Below are 16,155 nucleotides of genomic sequence, written 5' to 3' on the forward strand. Positions count from 1 at the left end.
GGGCCTTATTTTGGGACTTTTACCAAATTCAGAATTGAACTCTTGTTTACTTGAGTTGTTTAGCTAACTAGACTCGTGTTGTTCAACACAAGAAGTTTCCGAGTGGAAATCTCACCTCTTTCTTTAGCGGACTTCGAGTGCCACCCTAGGGGAGTCTATTGCTACATTTCAAAGTTGTTTCAGGGAGATTTGCAGGTGTATTCGGCCATCACTTGGAGCAGACTAGGCACAGAAGAACGAGCATGCACTCCTTGGGAGATATAGCTACAGGGCATACTGGATTTTGGGCCTTTCGGGAGGTGATTGCCTTAGTATTTGCCAAAGATTTGAGGTGTTTTGCAGGGCCGGAGTGAAGGGAGTTTGGAGGAGTATTTTTGTTGCTTTTGGTTCTGCGCAGAGGGTCACTGGCTAGACCTGCGCAAGAGGGCAAAGTTGCATGAGTTGGGGTGAGTGATTGTCAGGATTTGGAGGTCTTGTCGGAGGGATTTGCAGAGGAGTTTTTGGAGTGATTTTGTGCTTGTATGAAGCATCTTCCCTCAGCATTGCGTACACTAGGAAGAGAAAGGAAGTGCGCATTTTTAGGGCTTTCCAGACTAGTCAGAAGTAGCCCAATTCCTTGTTGGGTTTTTGTGGCTTTGAGGTGTAGAGCCTGTTACCGCTCAAACTAGCAGGGGACCTAAGGGGTATCCCTAAAGGGCAAATGCTAGGCCAAGGGCAACAAATGGAGACTTAGCCCACTTTCAACTCAGTTAAGGCTCCCTTCTATTTACGGAGTTTCACCAATGGGAGGAGACCTGGTATGTATGGAGTCACTGATGAAGGATAAGTCAATGGATATGAGTGACCCAAATAGACCCTTTCCCAGAAGAGTTTTAAGGATGGAACTTGCTTGCTTTCTAAGCAAGGTACTTTTTATTCTAGGGAAAGGAAGAGAGGGTTTGAGGGTTAGGTTTATGGGATAAGATTTGTGAAAGAGTTCCCCAATCCCTAAAATCCTTCTTAGAATTGGTATCCCAGATGGTTCTTGAAGAATGATCTTTCAAAGGAGCGGGACCACACGGGGCCAAGTGGACCCAGTCTAGGGTATGAGGAAAGTATGTAGCAACCAATGACATTCTTACCCTAGACAAGGTGGGGCAAAGGATCAAAGAAAGAATTTCACTTGAAAATGTTGTTTTGACCCTGCGAGGTACTAGCCTTGGGGATGGCAGGGCAAGTTTTGATCCCAGAGCTAGGGCTTGGCTTTTCTCCCAATTCCACTGTCAGAATTTCTTCAAAATTGGAGGAAATCTTGAGGAAAGGCCAACGCAAGAGACCCTAGGAGATCGAACTTTTTTGGTGGCTAGCTTGTCGGGAAATTGATGCCCTAGGTACCCCAACTTGGCTAGACCCGGAAGGAGGTGAAAGAATATGAGTTTTAGTGACCACCCTTGGTAGATTAGTGCCTTAATCTTTGGGAGAATGGAATATATGATGAATATGAGTAGGATTTCTTGGTTCCCAGTCAAGGAGGCCTCAAGATCACTTCGTTAGCCTTTCTAGGTCAAGAAGAAGAAACCTCGCAGCTTTTATACTTCGATGTGCAAAAGGAATGGCTTATCAAGGTCAAATTCATTAATAGAATCACCCCTAGGAGATTTCACTCATATTACATGGCCCATACATTGAGAGATGTTATAATAGAGACAAATTCCACAATTTTAAGCAGTAAATGCATGCAGCAATTAGCCCTAAAACAACGAAAATCCTAGTCCAATGTATATGACAAAAGTAAACAAGAATAAAATCAAAAGGCATGTACTTACATGTAACAGAGTATATCCAACCATTCATAATTGACAAGAGAGAAGCTCCAAGAGAAGATAGACCAATATCCACACATCAAAATTCATCCATAAAGCTCCAATTCATCCACTAAGAAAAAGTGTGAAATTTTCAAGAGAGAGGAGATCTAATCCAAAGTGATGATGAACAAATGAGCTCATCTCACTTGTATTTATACACAAATTAGGAGTTCGAATTAGCCTCCTTGGCCTACATAAGCCCCAAAAATAAAATAATGTTCTAATAATTCAACTTTTGGTGACAAGCCCACCAAACTAGCTCATAAATGAAAAAGTAAGCCTCTCAAGAGGTCAAATAATAATCTATGCATGTCGTAGGGCCCTCTAAGAGGCCTAATGAGGTCCATGGGTGCCACAATGAAGAATAGGACCCTCAAAAGCAGTGGACAAGGGGTTGGCCCCTTGTAATAACCTGTGGTGCTCCAAATGACATGTGGGGGCACACAAGTGTCCTCATGGGTCTCCAAACAAATCGAAGATGCCTATAGATCACCTGCAAGGGCTAGGATGATGGTGTAGGTGATGCCACATCATCGTGTAAGTCCTGGATCATCTGCCAAGTGTATGGTGTAGATCTGGGGCCAACTGGGCATGATGGATCAGGTGCATCCTCCTCGTCCAATAAGTGAACCACGAGCAATCTCTGAACGGCTATGGGGATCCATGGAGTACAATCTGTTGTTGTAGAGGCCCATGGCTCTAACCACTCACCCTATATGTGCCAATGTAGCCCTCTTGAGGATTAGGAACCCGTATAGGGAGACCAAACCCAAGATGGAAACCATCTACAATCCTTGCATAAGATATAATGCATCCCCTACCCTTCCAGTCCAACAAGTCATTAGAGAAATTGAGTAAATGAGTTTACTTAATCATGGACCACAAATGGGGACTTCATAATGATCTTCCCTTCCATAATGGGCTTTGGGATGTGCCAATGTCTCCTTAACTCCAAAGGGGGTTAACCAATAATCCTATTAGGTGGTTTCTACTTCTAAAGGGGATAATATAGTCAAGGTATGTCCTTCAAAAGGTGGTGGCATGTGACAAATAGGTGAATGAAGTAGGAATGAGAAGAGGCAGCCCTATGTCACATGTTGGGGTACAAGGGTGGCTAATAAGAGGGAAGCCCACACTTGGGTTCATAATGTGTAGGAGGGAGCAATCGTGGTACATAAGGTGCCCTAGTTGATTTTTCCACCCTTCTTTTTATGCCTTTTGATTTTTTATGATTTTCTTTGATTAACTGCTTGGGGCTCAAGGGGTTAGAGAATGATGTATAAGATATGGTAGTGAATTCCCCTTCTAAGGTGGAGCGGTTCATCACCCACCAGGGGTTGGGACAATCAAGGGTTCCTATGTGATGAAGAAGGCTCATAGAACCTGTAGGAACCAGGGTAATGACCATGATGATGGGGTAGAGCTCATGTATTGGCTTTTGCCCACCTGCTAAATGTATTTGTCCCGACCATCTTTTGCATTTTGTGGTACATTTTCCTGTTGAATGTGGCCATATATGCTTTTATCTTTCTTTTCAGTTGCATCAACCTTTGGGCCTCATTCCAAACCATGACCTAAGGTGTGGGCAAGGGGAAGGGGTAAGCTAACCCTATGTGGACCCAATGGAGGAATGTGGACCCAAGCGGCAGAAATGATGAATGGGCTATTAATGAATGGAAATAGGGTAATATAAGCGGATAACGGAGTGGTACCACGTAACCAAAATCGGGGTTTCCCGTGAAATACCATCCCTGGAACCAAATGGTCAACAAAAGAGATCCCACGGGACTAGAATCCAAGGTTAATTCCTAAAAGGGGTCTAGGGGACAAAAGCACAAACCTAGCCCATTCTTTCCGCTAAATCCCTCCATTAATCCATGCCCATAAATGTCCATGATAAGCAAACTACAATACTCAATTTCCAAATGACAAGGCATACCTTTAGATTTGGGAGGCCACCTTCAAACATATGATCATGGCAGATGGGCGAGGGACCACATGGTTGGCTCAGGTGGTGGAGAAAATGGCACAATGAGCTAGTTGGTGGCTGTAAGGGTTTACTAGCATCCAACTGGGGACCATCTTGGAGAAAAATTTCTCCTAGGGATATTACCCGCAAAATGGTGGGCAGCATCTAGCTCCAACTGAGATGTGATCTCTCGAAGAAGTGGGTGAAGCTACTCGAATGGGAGGTCACGAGAACTCCAGCAATCTCTTGATTACCGTAGACCTATCACCTACACATATAATAGATGGAAAAACGTGAGGCAACATGATTTCGCGGTGTCTCATGATCGCACATGCTATATGTTAAGCCATAAAATCAATAGAAAATAAAATATGCAAATATGCATCTATCTATCATGAGAAATATCATATGACGTTAGTTCTAATGCAAAAATCAACATGCAATGGATCCTACCCTAACATGCATGTGATAATGCTAATCCTAAATGTAACCATAAAGTCAGTGCAACCAACATATCATTGTATCAATATACATATGTCTGCCTTTAATTCCCAAAGCGAATGCAAATCCAAACACATGGAGGATGTTGTGGGTGGGAGGTGGGAAAATATGATGCCCACACATGGATGATTATGTGAGAAGAGGTGAGAAAAGGATCTAATCTAGTTTGTGAGATCTTCTCTTGCAAACAAATATAGAGATGTCAACAACCAAGCTCATAAACTTTCAATGGATGACGACCTCCAACATATCACTTCCACCATTGTTGCAAATATCTCTAATAGAGATGACCAAATCTTTCATGCCAAAACTTACTCAATGAATCAACATGAGCTATAAAAGAAGAAGCAGAGGAAGGCTCGAAGCAGACAAACTTATATAATCTAGAGGCATGATCAGCTTGTCCAATAGCAACAACAACTGCAGGATCATGTAGTTCTCTAATGACTACTTCATTTGGAGAAAACTCTACAGTTTTCCCATTACCAGAATGACAAATCTGATAAATGGACAATAAATTTGCAAAAATTTCAAGGACTAGGAGCACATTGTTAATGCACCCATGTGTCATTTGTACAGTGCCTAATCCCAAGACTTCAAGTTGTGTAGAGTCACCAACTGCAATTTGTGAGATGTTGCTATGAGATGTAGAGGGAAGCAAGTCTTGACAAGGAGTCATATGATGTGAAGCTCCTGAATCAAGTATCCAATTGTTTGTACATTTACGTATGGCTTGGGTTGATAGAGCATGTCCCTTTCCTATTGAAATATTGTGCTTCTTCATGGCCTCTTCTAAGGCATTCAACTTTATCCAACATCTTGCTTCAATATGCCCCTGTTTGCCACAAAAAGTACAAATTTCATTTGTTTTGGTCTTCTTCTTTTCCTATTTTTTGTTTGTCTTTGAGGAGGATTCTTCATTCTTAGAAACTAGAGGAGAAGACTTAGTATTCTGCTTAGGCTTGGAGGGAGACTCACGGGCTTGTGCAAAATTTTTCTTTGGTTGAAACCGAGCTTTGTGCTTACCTTTGGAGTTATGAGCCACCAAAGCTTGATTTGAAGAGCTAGAGAGAACATCTAGTTGCTTGAGCTTAGATTGTTCTCATATGAGACGATCACAAAATATCTCAAAGTTGGGCATTTGAAATTTGTCACCAAGGGCATCCCTTGATGCATAGAAGGTAGATGCAAAAACCTGAAAAGGACCCTTTAATTTTGACAAAATCAAGAAAATACATTCAACATCTTTTTTCTCCTTGCCACATGCTTTTAATTGAGACAACAAAGACCTGAATTGAGCAAGATACTCCTCAATAGAGGCATGCTCATCAGGTACTAGGGCTGATAATTTAGTTTCCAATTCTAATGCATGGAACTCATTGATACCTCCAAATACAGAAGCTAGTTTTTCCCAACTTTCTTTGGGAGTCTCACATTCTTCAAGATGAAATAAAAGGTTGTCTGAAACATGCAACCCAATCAGCCCCATTGCTTCATCTAGTTTGTTCTTGTAGGCAAATTTTTCAACTTCTTTTGTAAAATTCGGTTGGTTTTCACTTAATGTTTGCCACAACCCCTTAGATTGCAGCAATTGTTGCATTTTTCTTTTCCAGGTATGATAATTGTACGAAGTAACTCTATTATCCTTAACTCCGCCATAATATCAAAAACCAAATTTACAACTAGTGCAGAATGCCAAAAAAAAATTCCCAAACTTCTTTTTATCCCTGTAAAAAAATGCCAAAAAATTTTGCTAGAAAAATGCAAGTAATATTTGGCCAGATTCTCCTTTTTACCCTAGTGAATAATTTTTGCTTAATTCTTCTTTTACCCGGGAAGAAAAGAATTCCAATAGTTTTGAGGTTTTTTTTTAACCCAAAAAGATTTGCCCAAAAAAAATCCAAAGAATTTCAAAATAATTTCAATGAGGCCTGTTACCCACCATTTTGTGGGTAATATCCCCAGGGGAAATTTTTTCTCCAAGATGGTCCTCAACCGACAGCCAGCATCCCCTTGCAGCCACCAGCGAGCTCATTGTGCCATTTTCTCCGCCACCTGAGCCAGCCATGTGGTCCCTCACCCATCTGCCATGATTGTATGTTTGAAGGTGGGCCTCCCGAATCTAAAGGTATGCCTTGTCATTTGGAAATTGAGTATTGTAGTTTGCTTATCATGGACATTTCTGAGCATGGACTAATGGGCTAAGTCTGTGCTTTTGTCCCCTAGACCCCTTTTAGGAATTAACCTTGGATTCTAGTCCCGTGGGATCTCTTTTACTGACCATTTGGTTCCAGGGATGGTATTTCACGGGAAAACCCAATTTTGGTTACATGGTCCTATTCCTTTAACCGCTTATATTAAACTCTTTCCATTCATTATTACCCCATTCATCATTTCTCTCGCTTGGGTCCACATAGGGTTAGCTTGCCCCTTCCCCTTGCCTACAACTTGGGTCATGGCCTGGAATTGTTAAAATTGGCAACTAGTGCCAAAATCCATGTGGGTCATCTTATTTATGGCAACTGATATTTTTATTGGATCCCTCTCATCGAGAGGTGTAGGATTGATCTAAAGATCATCCAATTCCGATAAGTATTCATGGAGTTATGAATTTATTTGCGTTATTAGACAATTCGTCAAGGTCGGCCAGCAACCAAATAAACCCCACATGTGCTCAACGTTTTAGTATAAATAGGGGTGGCCTTCAAGTCATTTCAACACACTTGGGATCTCTTCCTCTCTCTACTTGCCTTTGGGTTTTAGTAGGAGGAGAGATCCTAAGGAATAACGTTGCCCTGATCCAGAGGGCAGAAAGCCGGAACTGCCGGAAAAGCCGAAAATGCCAGAAAAGTTGGAACTGCCAGAAAATTCGGAACTGCCGGAAAAGCCGAAAATGCCGGAAAAGTTGGAACTGCCAGAAAATCCGGAACTGCCGCAGAAGTTGGAAAAGCCAGAAATGTCGGAAAAGTCAAAATGCCGGAAAAGCCGAAAATGCCGGAAAAGCCGGAACTACCGAAATTGCCAGAACTGCGGAAAAGTCGAAACTGCCGGAACTGCCGGGACTGCCAGAACTGCCGGGAGCAACCAGAACTGCCGGAACTACCGGGAACAAATGGAACTACCGGAACTGCCGAAACAGCCAAAGCATTTGTCTCCGAAGGAGAGCAGCATGCAAGGGACAGCTAACTAACATTGGGACAGTTGTATGGTACTTAGCAGCAAATACACCAAGCATGCAATGTTACAACTAGCATGCAAGGGACAACTAGCATGCAACAACAAGCATGCTAGGGACAACAAGCAAGCAAGGTGCAACCAACACATAAGTCAAGATGGGAACATGGTGCAGCAATGGCACATAATGCAGTACAGTGATGGGTACAATCATGATTAATGAAGCGTGATGAGATGCAACATAGTGATGATGGGTGCAGCATGGTGCAGCGCGGTGAGGTGCAGCATGATGACGAAATGAAGCACAACGATAGGTGAAGGAGTCACCTTGGAGAATTAGTTGAAGCAGCATGTCTTCAACTGATCTCATGTATCATCTTCTTAGAGATCATCTATGCTCTTATCTAGATAAGTCAAAGTGTTGACTTCTATTGTAAACGTACTATCTCTCTCTCTCTGTGCTGAACTATTGAAGAACATATAAGAAGAATTGATCAAAGGTTTCCCCACATTGGGGTTTGTCCCTGGCTAGCGCCACATCTTGTGTCCTCTTGTCTTGGCTTGTCTTCTGCGATTTATGTTTATGTTCTATCTGCAGTTTACTTTAATGCTGATGTGATTGCTAATCTGGAAAAGATATGGAGCTAACTGTGAAAATTGAAATAAATTGCTCTAAGCATAGAACATACCTAAAATTAACATGGTATCAGAGCTGAGGTGAAGACAATGCCTAAGCAAGAGTGAAAGAGCAATCACCGAAGACAGTTGGGAAAGGACAAAAGGATCAGTGGATTCCTCATCCCTCTTCAAATTCACCAAGGGTGAATTCAAAGCAGAGAATATTATCAGAATGGCGCAACAGAAGTTTCTGATGGCCTACCTAAAGATCACTTCATTGGAAGTCCGGATCTAAGGATGGAAGGAAAGGTAGATGCCTTGGTTGCAATAAGTTCAGCCATTATGCGAAGGAGTGTCCGAATGGCAGAGACACATCTCTTGATGAAGATAACAATCATTCCAGGGACATCTTCAATGATCAAAGGAATGAAAGGTAATGCAGATCATCAAGGAAATGGTCGACTCTTCAAAAAAAAACAAGGAACCCCAGGTATATAGAATCAAATGTTGTTTTTTGATAAGATAAAGAAGCATTATCTTGTATTGGCCCTCCCCTTCAGATTCTTTGGGAATCTGGCTTATTGATTGTAGTGCTTCAAGGCACTTCATCAGATAGTAGGGTGCACTCTCTAATTCAGTAGAGATGGAAACAATCGTGGGTTTATACTTGGAGCCGATGCCACCTATCCCGGAAAGGGTGTAGGGAATGTTAACTCCCAATTGAATAAGGGTAACTCGATTCACTTACAGAATCTCTTTTATGTACCTGATCGCAAGAAGAACCTAGTGTCCATCTTGGAAATGGAAGTTGTTGACCACTACTGGTCAACTGCCCATGCAGTACACCTCCTTTCTGTTGGCAGAGAGGGGTAGCTCCTGAGCAGCATGTCCGTGCCATCCTGCCATCATCAGCAGTTTGATCTTTTTGATTGTAAACCCAGTCTGCATGTATTAACTGTAAATAATCTTAGCAGACATGAAGTCATGTATGTAATTTGCCTAGGTGGACCTAACTTTCTGATGATAATCTACGTCCCGGAAGGTTTTTTGTCTCACCGATCCACGGATCGGCAGAGTTTTCCTTCAAACCTGACCCCAAAGCCGGGATTGATTTTGTCATTTGAACTTTAGGAGAATCCTAGTGTGTTGATCTGCTAGATTATCGTTGTGTCGCAGAGCTGGGTGTTTTGTGAGGGTCTGTATTAAATGGGTTTGTCCCTTAAGATGTAATTTTGTAAAAGTCATGATGTAATATGTCCTGAGGGTCGAGAAATGTTTTAAATCCCCTCATGAGTCCTAAGTCCTAGGTCTTAGGTGATGTTTCCGAAGGCTTAGTTCAGTGATCCATTTTAAAATGAATTAAAAAATTAAAAATGAATAAAAATAATAAAAAAATAAAAAAACAATAAAAAATTAAAAAATGAAGCAAAAACCCTAACTAATAAAAAATAATATTTTAAGTTAATAAATCGACGGATGAGATCAAGAGATGTCTTGATCCTCATCAACGGTCGAGATCATTTCTACATGGATCACTGAACTAGCTGTTAGGATCATTTCCTTTATATAGGGTCTTAGTGGGTCATTTCAAGGCATCTGATCTGTGAGTCTGTACTGAAAAAAGCTCTCTTGTAATCTGATTTCTGGTTAATAAAAGAAGACTTTGGGGTCTAAATCGTGCTGGTGTTACTCTCTAGGATTGCTGTGAGATCTTTAATTTTCCGCATATTTCAGTTTTCAGCCATTAGTTATAGCTTGTTTTTAGAGTATTGTGAGCACAGGTATCTTGTTCACTTGCTAGGGTTTGAGTGTTGCTAGGGTTTCTGGGATAATGGCAGGTATCTCCATTATTTCCTGAGATCTAGCAGCATTCTCTCTCTCTCTTTGCTGATGGTTGCTTGAGATGTGCAGGACAACCTTTCTGAAGGAAATCGTGGGCGTTTGGGGAAGTTCTAGGCTGAACCAGCCGACTCCCACAGGCTTTTCTTTGCAGAGCCCAGCTGATTTTGGCCCTGGGTTAATCATTAAGAGTTTTATTTCCTGTTTTACATGAGAGATTTTCTTTCTGCTTACAGCAAAGTTCAAATTTCTGTTTCTTTGAAATATTACTGCTGTTATAGCTAAATCTAGCATTTAAGGGGCTAAATCTGTACATTAAATTAGCTGATCTAGGGTTTCAATTTTTTTTTGTGATTTTAGTTTAATTTTTAAGGGTTTTTTTTGCATATATCTGTGGGCTTTGTTGTGTATCTTGCAGGGGATCCTGATGTCTTGAGGTGATTATATATATGTGAGACAGCATTTTTAGCACACATTTTAAATACCACTGGAGAGAAAGTGACTGCAAAGGCGGCTGTTTTGCTACTGTCTGGAGTTGGAAACCCTCATCATATTTCTCCAAACCACCGTGTCATCATCTGCGTATTGTCCAGCATTTCTTTGGCTGCCGACGAAGTTCTCTACTTAACAAAAGACAGCGAGTAAATATGACGTGGTGATCAGAGTCATTCTGGGACGGCTGACGAGTTTCCACAGGCAACTGGAGCTCTAAAGCGATTTTTTTTTTTTTTTTATCAACCATCATTCACGCCAGCAGCGGATTTCGATTTTATCTGCGGTTCAGGCGAGATCCAAGCAATCTCAATCAAATCCGCATTTAGCCATCCGTCAAAGACTTCAGGCCCTCGCGCAGGTAACAATGCAGCTCGTTTTTTTTGAATTTTGCTGAAAGATATAGCGTAAATCTCAGATTGATTTCGAGTCTCTGTCATTCTGCCGTCGACTGCAAAATCCCTTCGCTGAGCTTCGGTGCTGGGTTTCCCTTCCTTTGGTGACCAAGAGACAGTCGTATTGCGGTTAGCGTAGCAGGTCGTTTTCAGGTTTTGGGTCAACGTTTTATGCATAGCGTAGATAGCATAGTTTCATTAGCTTTAGATTTAAGAATTCGTATAGGTTTTTTTATTTAGTCGTAGATTTTAATTTATTTTATTTTTAGTTTAGTTTAAGGTTTTGTGTGGTTACGTAATTTGCTTTTTTTTTAGATTTTAATTTGATTTTTTTTAGGTTAGTTTAAATTTAAAATTTGTATAGTTTTGATTTATGATTTAAAATAGATTTTAATATTTAGGTTTTAGATTTGTGTTTTAGATTTTTTTTGGTTAAGGTTTTAGATTTTAATTCGTTTCATTTTTATATAGATTCAAAAAAAAAAAAAAAAAATAATAATAATAATATTTTTAGGGTTTGATGTATTTTAGATTTTAATTTTTCTTTAAAAAAAAAAAAAAAAAAAAAAAAAAAAAATTTGAAAAAATAAAAATTTTGCGGAAATTTTATTTTGCCAAGTTTCAGTGGTTTTCATGCTATATCTTTTATGCTGAAGATCTAAATTTTTTTCGAGATGCGAACCTGATATCTGGTTAATGGTTTATGATTCGTGGTGGTTTAAGGCATTTATCTCTTCAAAGCTTTCAGTTGCCGGATATCTTTTGGTCACATGATTTAGCTGATGATAGATGGTTGTTGTTCACGGCTTATATTTCTATATCATTTAACAAGTAATCATTTAAACATTAACTCCACAAGGCACTGGTCTGCTAAGTTAATCAAATCATCGTGTGCTTTTTTACATCGTATCTCGTGTCTCCCAACCAACTGGTCGACAGTTGGTCACACTATCTCGCAGGGTCTACCCCCCTTAGCCGCGGGAGACAGGCTTAAACGGAGGGATCGGGGATCAGAGTGACAGCCCCCGGTCCGAGCGTTGTCGTGCCAATCTGCGCGACAACATTTTTGGCGTCGTTGCGGGGGACAGAGTTTTTCTGTTCCTGGAGTTTCATCGACATTCATCTTCTCATCTTCTCATCTCTCTTTTGAGCTGGCAGATTCAATATTTTGGCATCTTTTCATCACATACCAGCAGCATCTCTTCGGTGTGTTTCTTGTTTGGGTGGCGACTCCATTTTTTATTTTTTCCCAGACAAGAAGCCTCCCGCATATCTGTTTGTTGGTTACTTCTTGGATCTTAGAATCAGTTTTATTGTTCAAGTGGCGACTCCACTTCTTTCATCTTTTGATTTTCTTGAGCAAAGAGCTAGTTCTATCATCCATCTGATCCCTTATTGTTCATCATGGATTATTCATTTAAATCATGTCATTTTACTGATAATCTCCATGATCTTCCGAAAGAGGCCATTGGTAAATTACTTAAGTTCTCGGGTGATGATTCGGTCGCTGTTAAAAGGCATTTAAACATGTTTACTTGTGTAATGATCTTATACTGTAGATTTCCTCAATATAATAATGAAGATTTCAAGATGCGTCTATTTGTCTGTTCTTTAGAGGGTGATGCCTTGAATTGGTTTAATAACTTTCCTAATGATTTTTTCACTTCTTTACAAGACATTCTCAATGCTTTTAAAGATAGATATGATAGTCCAAACAGCTTGCCTTCTACTTCTAAAATTGTTGAACAGAAAGAAAGTAATTCAGCTGTTGAAGAAAGATTTCAAGGTCAGAATGTGTCATCCACCGGAAATATTGCAGATCATCATAATGAAAAATCAGGGATAAATGACAATGAAAAGGAGGAGCAAAAGCAAATAATACAAGATTTAAAGATGCTGGTAAAAAATCTGGAAAGCAACCAAACTAATCTTATCAATGATGTTAAAACTTTACGCACCCATCTGGAAAAACGTAATAAGGAGATTGAGGACACGCAAAATCAGCATGCTAAGGAAATTGAGGCCATGAAAACTAAACATGAAACGGAAATTGGAAACATGCAAGCGAATCATGAAGAAGAAATAAATTCCATGCAGCATTGCTTGATGAACATAAAGGAAGAAAATGTTAAAGTAATAAAAGACATGGAAGAACATCATGCCAGACAAATTAGTGCTATAAAGGTTGAACACTCTAGACAGATGGATGCCATTAGAATACAGGTTCAAAAATTTCAGCAATTGAAAAATGAAAGAAAACAGATAACATCAATAGATCAGGAGCCTTCTGATTTGTTGCAACAAGATCCATCTTATTATGAGGAGGTTATTAGTTCAGTTGAAAGATGGTTGATCGAGGATGGACTTAAGAATGATAAAGATCAGATGCGGGCTAAAGAGAGACATATCACGCGTACTTCATCTAATAGTTTCGAGACAGAAAGTTCCAGCTCATCAGTAATTCATCCTGCCAGAAAGAAAAAGCGCAAGAGGAAGAAAATGAGAAGAAGATTTGACGCATCAGACGGCCGCGAGCAGCTTGATTTTCGGATAGGAAGGAGTCCTACCATATGCAAAATGGGACATGGCACATCCGACAAGCAGCCGACAGATTTGCCTGAAAGTAGGCAAATGCTCAGTATGCACTATATTGAACACATCTGATGCCGTGGGGCATCTTTTGTATTGTATTTCTGTCCCTACTCCTTGTCTTTTCAGCATTTCATTTCTGCTTTTGGGATTAGATTTACTTTTCATGTTATTAGATAGTCAATAAATGAAGAGCTTTTATCTTTCCTGTACTTAATGTATATGATGACTTTGGAATGGACGCTACTTATTTTCATTTGTGTGTTGTATGGATGCAGATTCTGGATTCTCACATTCCTACCAGTGCAGCAATGTGTCCCCAAGTAGAGCCAAATGTTGACCACTACTGGTCAACTGCCCATGCAGTACACCTCCTTTCTGTTGGCAGAGGGGTAGCTCCTGAGCAGCATGTCCGTGCCATCCTGCCATCATCAGCAGTTTGATCTTTTTGATTGTAAACCCAGTCTGCATGTATTAACTGTAAATAATCTTAGCAGACATGAAGTCATGTATGTAATTTGCCTAGGTGGACCTAACTTTCTGATGATAATCTACGTCCCGGAAGGTTTTTTGTCTCACCGATCCACGGATCGGCAGAGTTTTCCTTCAAACCTGACCCCAAAGCCGGGATTGATTTTGTCATTTGAACTTTAGGAGAATCCTAGTGTGTTGATCTGCTAGATTATCGTTGTGTCGCAGAGCTGAGTGTTTTGTGAGGGTCTGTATTAAATGGGTTTGTCCCTTAAGATGTAATTTTGTAAAAGTCATGATGTAATATGTCCTGAGGGTCGAGAAATGTTTTAAATCCCCTCATGAGTCCTAAGTCCTAGGTCTTAGGTGATGTTTCCGAAGGCTTAGTTCAGTGATCCATTTTAAAATGAATTAAAAAATTAAAAATGAATAAAAATAATAAAATAATAAAAAAACAATAAAAAATTAAAAAATGAAGCAAAAACCCTAACTAATAAAAAATAATATTTTAAGTTAATAAATCGACGGATGAGATCAAGAGATGTCTTGATCCTCATCAACGGTCGAGATCATTTCTACATGGATCACTGAACTAGCTGTTAGGATCATTTCCTTTATATAGGGTCTTAGCGGGTCATTTCAAGGCATCTGATCTGTGAGTCTGTACTGAAAAAAGCTCTCTTGTAATCTGATTTCTGGTTAATAAAAGAAGACTTTGGGGTCTAAATCGTGCTGGTGTTACTCTCTGGGATTGCTGTGAGATCTTTAATTTTCCGCATATTTCAGTTTTCAGCCATTAGTTATAGCTTGTTTTTAGAGTATTGTGAGCACAGGTATCTTGTTCACTTGCTAGGGTTTGAGTGTTGCTAGGGTTTCTGGGATAATGGCAGGTATCTCCATTATTTCCTGAGATCTAGCAGCATTCTCTCTCTCTCTTTGCTGATGGTTGCTTGAGATGTGCAGGACAACCTTTCTGAAGGAAATCGTGGGCGTTTGGGGAAGTTCTAGGCTGAACCAGCCGACTCCCACAGGCTTTTCTTTGCAGAGCCCAGCTGATTTTGGCCCTAGGTTAATCATTAAGAGTTTTATTTCCTGTTTTACATGAGAGATTTTCTTTCTGCTTACAGCAAAGTTCAAATTTCTGTTTCTTTGAAATATTACTGCTGTTATAGCTAAATCTAGCATTTAAGGGGCTAAATCTGTACATTAAATTAGCTGATCTAGGGTTTCAATTTTTTTTTGTGATTTTAGTTTAATTTTTAAGGGTTTTTTTTGCATATATCTGTGGGCTTTGTTGTGTATCTTGCAGGGGATCCTGATGTCTTGAGGTGATTATATATATGCGAGACAGCATTTTTAGCACACATTTTAAATACCACTGGAGAGAAAGTGACTGCAAAGGCCGCTGTTTTGCTGCTGTCTGGAGTTGGAAACCCTCATCATATTTCTCCAAACCACCGTGTCATCATCTGCGTATTGTCCAGCATTTCTTTGGCTGCCGACGAAGTTCTCTGCGTAACAAAAGACAGCGAGTAAATATGACGTGGTGATCAGAGTCATTCTGGGACGGCTGACGAGTTTCCACAGGCAACTGGAGCTCTAAAGCGATTTTTTTTATCAACCATCATTCACGCCGGCAGCGGATTTCGATTTTATCTGCGGTTCAGGTGAGATCCAAGCAATCTCAATCAAATCCGCATTTAGCCATCCGTCAAAGACTTCAGGCCCTCGCGCAGGTAACAATGCAGCTCGTTTTTTTTTGAATTTTGCTGAAAGATATAGCGTAAATCTCAGATTGATTTCGAGTCTCTGTCATTCTGCCGTCGACTGCAAAATCCCTTCACTGAGCTTCGGTGTTGGGTTTCCCTTCCTTTGGTGACCAAGAGACAGTCGTATTGCGGTTAGCGTAGCAGGTCGTTTTCAAGTTTTGGGTCAACGTTTTATGCATAGCGTAGATAGCATAGTTTCATTAGCTTTAGATTTAAGAATTCGTATAGTTGTTTTTATTTAGTCGTAGATTTCAATTTATTTTATTTTTAGTTTAGTTTAAGGTTTTGTGTGGTTACGTAATTTGCTCTTTTTTTAGATTTTAATTTGATTTTTTTTAGGTTAGTTTAAATTTAAAATTTGTATAGTTTTGATTTATGATTTAAAATAGATTTTAATATTTAGGTTTTAGATTTGTGTTTTAGATTTTTTTTGGTTAAGGTTTTAGATTTTAATTCGTTTCATTTTTATATAGATTCAAAAAAAAAAAAAAAAA

At 39.9% G+C, this 16,155-nt stretch overlaps 1 protein-coding gene and 1 pseudogene across 2 annotated transcripts in view; both read right to left on the reverse strand.

Moving 5' to 3' along the window:
• The window catches only part of LOC149249739 (inactive glucose-6-phosphate 1-dehydrogenase 4, chloroplastic-like), a 315,894-nt gene that overhangs the window by 289,946 nt on the left and 9,793 nt on the right, over window positions 1-16,155 (reverse strand). The gene's annotated exons all lie outside the window — the stretch shown is intronic.
• Window positions 5,201-5,914, reverse strand: LOC149249742 (uncharacterized; annotated as a pseudogene).

Source organism: Pinus tabuliformis, chromosome 7 (genome assembly GCF_031772625.1).
Source record: "Pinus tabuliformis cultivar Carrire ecotype Pingquan chromosome 7, CPIR1, whole genome shotgun sequence".
In the NCBI taxonomy this organism is placed as follows: domain Eukaryota; kingdom Viridiplantae; phylum Streptophyta; class Pinopsida; order Pinales; family Pinaceae; genus Pinus; species Pinus tabuliformis.